This window comes from Grammomys surdaster, unplaced genomic scaffold (assembly GCF_004785775.1).
Source record: "Grammomys surdaster isolate TR1022 unplaced genomic scaffold, NIH_TR_1.0 126679, whole genome shotgun sequence".
Lineage (NCBI taxonomy): Eukaryota > Metazoa > Chordata > Mammalia > Rodentia > Muridae > Grammomys > Grammomys surdaster.
Window position 1 is genome coordinate 2,967,332 of NW_021621467.1, and position 6,161 is coordinate 2,973,492.

Here is a 6,161-nt window from a genome sequence, read left to right on the forward strand (position 1 = left end):
TCTCTCTCTCTCTCTCTCTCTCTCTCTCTCTTTCTTTCTTTCTTAAACTGATAGTGTCTGGAAAATTTGGAATTTGAAGTTGCTCTTCAATTGTCCTCAGTATACATAGAGCAAATTGCAGTTTTCCTGATTCACACTGAGTATTAGTTTTTCGTTACCCTCACACTTTCCCAAAGACTTGGGCTCAGCTGTGAGTGGGAGTGTTTTCCAGGCCATCTTCAAAGTTCACCAACTGTTCCCGTATTTTATCACTGAGGTAGTATTTTGCCTGTGGGAGATGTTAGTGGTTTTCAGGAATAATGTCCTTGGAAGAAAATGATAGAACTTAATAAACTTTCTTCATGGGCCTTCAGCAAGTATATATATGATCAAAGGGCCATATATATTTTTAAAGACTTCTTGGTATTCCCCAGGACACTTTAAAAAAGAAAGGAAAAACATTTTATGTTCCTATAAGAAACATACAAATAAATAGAAGGCAACTCTGCCTGTGGCATCTCCCGTGATTCTGCAGCAGAACTGGTAAGAGAGACCTGCACACTCCTTTCATTTCTGGCTGCTATATTAGAAACAAAGTCCAGTTTGTTTTACGCAGATCGTAATCTTAGAAATACAGTTGCCACATTCGTTGAAATGGTCCAGTCCCTAAAAGCTGGCCATTTATCACCTAAGGAATGTAGGAAGATTTACAGTAAAATCAGCTTTTAAAGTATGAAAGATGTGCGGTATCGATTGTGGTGGGAACAGCAAAAAGTCTGCATTTTAAGCAACTTTGTCTGCCTCGAACATCAGCGGATGCCATTGATGAATCCCAAATAGGAACATGTGAGATTTATCCTCCTCTACGCTCTTTTCTCAGCCAACATTATCCATTCACTCAGGGGCACTTATGTTCCTGGAACAAACACAAGAAGAAGAAAGAGCACTTGAAATGCATCAGGGAAGAATATTTCTGCTCAGGGAGAAAGAAAGCTATCGCATAGCCGTGTGTCATTTATAAGGTGTATGCCAGTGGACTTGTAATGTTGTCTTTAATGCTATCAGTGAATAGTTTGGAAGAAAATCCTACTTATGCTTAAATAAAACAATTTCCAAAGTGGTCCTCAATATTCAAATATTCATCTTGACATCATCAGCCACTTTTTGCAAAGAATCTACAACAGCACCATTTTCTGTGAAAATCATAAAATGTGACACAAACACTATAGTGCTTTTTCTTATGTATGTTTATCTGTGGAATGTGTGTGCTCATGTGTATGTGCATGTGTGCATATCTGATTGTATGTCTATGGACATGAATTTGGAGGCCTAAAGTCAAAGTTGCCTGTCTTTCCCTAAGCTTTTCCATTTTATGTATTTTAGATGAGGCCTGTCATTGAACCAGGGGCTCACTCATTTGTCAGTAATAGCTAATCAGAAATGACCAGACATCCTACTACTAGCTCAATTCATCTAGTGTCAGACTTACCGGCATTTACCACTCAGTCTGTATTTTATAGGCCCTGGGAATCCAAACTGAGGCTTTTCTGCTTGTCCAATTCATTTGCCCACAGAACCATCTCTCTAGCCTCTATTAATATTTTTGTGTGTAATTTAGTATAGTTAATACCACATATAGTGTGCTTAATTCCCACTGTGCAAATAAGTTTAACAAACACACAGCGCATTCGTCTTAGAGCATGAAGTCCTGCATTTCCCAAGTAAAAGAAATCAAAACATTTGGATGTTAATTGACATCAGTGTACGAGCACAGAATTGCTAATATTTTCTCCCTGTAATATTGGTTTAAAAAGACAGCTTTAGAAATAGTTTTAAGAGATAGTTTTAAATAGAAATAAAGAAAGTACTCCGAAGGATACTGAGAAATACTAAATCTGTGGCCAAAACTTTGATATATTTTTTAATAGAGAGAAAGTGTAAAAAAGCAAATGGTTGAATTAAGCACCTTATTAGATGATGCACTTATACTTAAGTACATGCAGAGAAATAGATTAGAAAGAAACAAGCACAATAAATAACAGATGATTTTAATGAGCAGGAAAATCAGGAGGAATTTTAATGATCATTGTTGCATATCCTTCACTTTTAATTCTGATATTTTTATATTATAATACACCACAGATTTTTAAAAAGTCATCATTTGGTTTCTAATGGCAGAATCCTTAAGAGAAATAGCAATATACAGTAAAGCAGATGGATCATCATGGAAGGTTAAATATTCTGTGGTCTTTCCCATTAAAACTTAAATATCAGTGATTATTCTCAGCAAATGATGGTGATTTTTGCCAGGAATCAACCAAAACTATCAGTCTCAAGAGAGAAAACTTCTAGATATTTGTAAATCCATGAGACAATTATAAGAATACCAACCCCAAGTAATTTCATTTGATGTATTTAAATATGTATAAATTTACATATGTTTGTGAATTATACATATACAGTCAAAATGCATATGACAATATTGTAGTCATCTCTCATATTTGAAGTTTTTCTATCCAGACACAGCCAAAAATACATGGAAATTACTTCAAAATGAAAATTGTATGAAAACTGAAAATAAATGACAAGAAAGCAAACTTTCATGTTATTATTTTTTTAATGACAGTAGGAAAACTATTTAAATTGCATTTACATTTGGTATTTATTATAACTAGAGGTTGTTTAAAGTATATAATAATATGTGTGTTGGTCATATGCTGATACTGCAGGGTTTAATCAATGGGCTGCAGCATCCATATGTTGGTCCAATACAGCTCAGTTACAGCTATAGGTATCTGGAATACTGCATGTTTTAAATGCTTATTCTGTAGCTTGTGGCAACTGTTGCAGTTGCCATGGAGCCATTGGGAGAAGTCTGGCAGACGATGATTTCAAGGAATAGGCCTCTGAAGGCTACACCTATCTCTGACTCTTATCTGGCAGCATCCATGTAAATAAGATATTGTGTGCCTTCTAATCACCACTGATGGAATTGCTGCGCCCTGCTATGTCTGATGTCTGTTATGATGGACTGAAAACTCTCTGGAATACACACACACACACACACACACGCACACACACACACACACAACCATATTTTGAGTTAGGATATTCATAAATGCACAGCAGTCCCAGTGACGTGTGATGTTCCTGCCATAGACTGATTTCCAGAAAACAGAGGTTTGTTTTTTCCCCCCACAGTACAAAGCATCCCCAAAGTTCCTTCCCTTATCTCTCCCCAAGCACTTGACTTACTTTTCATTCTATTCTGCCCTGATATTCTTGAATTCGAGATGATATCTTTTTTAGAAAAAGATTATTCTGAATTCCATCACAGATTTACTTTCAATCTGTCACTATTTCCTCTTAACTTTGAGATGCAGAAGTTCTAGTCTTTTTTGAGATTTATCCCAGAAATGCTGACTTGACCCAATGCTTTCCCATGTTCAGAATAGTGCCCTCATCTGTGTTTATCCTTTTACTCTTTCCAAGGGGCCATCACAGCCTCCTGAGGGTCTTAAACTAAAAAAAAAAAATTTCTACAACTGTTTCTTTATTCTCAATATAGCACCATAGAAACACTTTATTATTCATATACTTAATCAATCCTTATTAAATAGTTTCTACTCTTAGTTTTATTCCCAAGACTTTGTACAGAGCACAGATAACAACACAGGAAATCCATCCTCTACTGAATCACACATTCTGAGGTAAATGCTATGGAAAATTTTTGTCTTTTTCTCATGTTGAAATAAGTGTTAAAAATTCAGAATAGGTACATTGATAGGGGCAGGTTATTTTTATTAGTTACTTTTCCATCGCAGTGACAAACAACATGTTAAAGAAAAATCATAAAGCCAAGTTTTTGTTTGGATTTCAATTTCTAAAGATTAGAGTCAATGATCGGTTAGAAAAGTAACGGTGGCAGGAAAAGTCAAGAGCTCATGCCTTAATTGGGAAACAGAGGACAGAAAGAGCACATTGGAAATGACAAAAGTCTTTTGAATTATCAAATCCCTCCTCCAGTTACACATCTCCTCCAACAAGGATGTACCTCCTAATTCTTCCCAAACAGTTCCAACAACTGGAGACAAATTATGTAAACATATGTTGGGGCCATTCTCATTCAAACCACCACACTATTTAAATCAAGTGGCTACGAAGAAGTACCAGAGTGCCAAGGGACTACATTGGTGATGTTGCAGAACTTGCAAATGGAAAGCCAAGTATATTTTGTCCAATGTGACAAGGATACTCATATGCCATAGCAGTGTTAGCGATGGGGACTGGAAAGTTGTAAAAGAGTTTGGTGGACTAGACCAGAGATACCACGGTGAAACTGATGATCCCAGCCTGTGATCTAAACTCTGTATTTCATTCACAAGAGATGAGATGTGACTAGACACTACAGGACAAGAAAGTATTATATCTCCTATCTTTTATTTTTTGAATTTATAATCTACTTCAGTAACCTCAATTTACTTATCTAATTTGTACCACCAGATGGTTTCTGTCCATTTCGTTTAACTAAAAGTTATAAGCAAACAGTGAGAAAATTCACACAGGTTTTCTAATTGCCTTGTGGCTCAGATATTTGCTCAGTTACAAATCCAAGTCTGCATGCAATGTCTGACTTTTGTGTTTCATGGTTCTCTTCACAGTGATATATATATGTATATATGCCAGTATCTATCTCATTATCAAACACATCCATGTGAATCTTTCATATCCTTCTCCAAGTCACATTTGGAAATTCAAGCCTTTTTTTTTTTTAACTGAACATTCTGTTGTTTTTTCTGTTGCTGTATGGTCCTCAATTGATATTACTAACTGTTATATCTTATATCATATTTATTTTGTTTCAGTCCTATTAATAATTAGCCTCTACTAAGTAGCATTCTTATATGGTCTATTATTAAGCTATATTTTAAATTTACCTCTGTGATCTCTCCTTTTGAATTACAGCTTGCTAAGTTATGTTTTTTTTTTCTATAAAAATCAGTTCTATGCTCCTTTGAGGAAAAATGAATCACAATCAAATATTCATATCTAAAATATTTTTAAAAGAAATGTTATCACCTGTGCTTCTGATCAAAATTGTTCTTCAGTTCAGATAGAACTAAATCTTATCCTTAGTCTGTGATTGACTGTTTGAAACGGTCAAGACTGATCTTCCAAAGATTCTATGTCACAGGGTCAAGTGAACTCAGAGATTGAACCCTTTTTGTGCTGTTCTGTGTTTTTCTTTTTGTATCTTCATTCAATTGATGCCAAGTCCAGCTTAACTATGCCAGAGATGGCATGACATGGTCCCTGCTCTGGAACAGAGCCAGCAGGGCAAAGACCTCTATTTGTTTTGAGGGTTGCTGTGGGCATAAGGTATATTCGTAAGATGATGTATATAATATCATGTTCCTCCTTCAGGGAATAGTCCCCCTTCTAAGATTAATGACTTCCTGATAATCAGGGACAGCACAAGTCTGGGAGGTGAGGGTGTGTCTCTGTCCTTAGCAAAAATGGTAAAACTATGATCATCAAGATAGCCCTTGAGGACTTCCGGTTTGGGACCGAGCCTAGAGCAGGTCGCAGGCAGCAGCTCCGTACCCAACTGCAGAAAACCAAGAAAAACAGGGACTCCCAGGAGCTTGAACTCACGCAGTATCCCAGGTAAAATTGAATCACCCGTGATGCCTGCTATTAGAAGTTCTAACCCAGATGGACCAGAAGCCAGGAGCCTCGCCCTTACCCTCACCCCCTACCTTTTCCCACCTGCACAAGATCCACTGAAGCTGGGCAACTGCAAGATCCTGCTTGGCAACTGCAGATAGACTCAAAGCAATGTACCATATCATCTGAAGAATAGCAGGGAGACCATAACTCAAGCAGTGTACCATATCTTCTGAAGAATAGCAGGTTGCAGTCCTCCTCGCCCCCACGAATAACCAGGACCCACCGGTCGGGTCAAGTGGCACCCAGACGTGGGGCTCAAGGCACGGACCCATCCGGACGGACCCTCATTGGGAGGATGTGCGCACGACATCAAGATTGAGCAAGACAGAGATCATCGCCCGTGACCTGTCGTCCACGGAACCAGGTTGATGCTGCCATCAAGAAGGCAGTTGAAGTTCATTACCATCAGCTGAAAATTGCAGAGAATCCAGAAGTGACTCCGCAGGAGACTG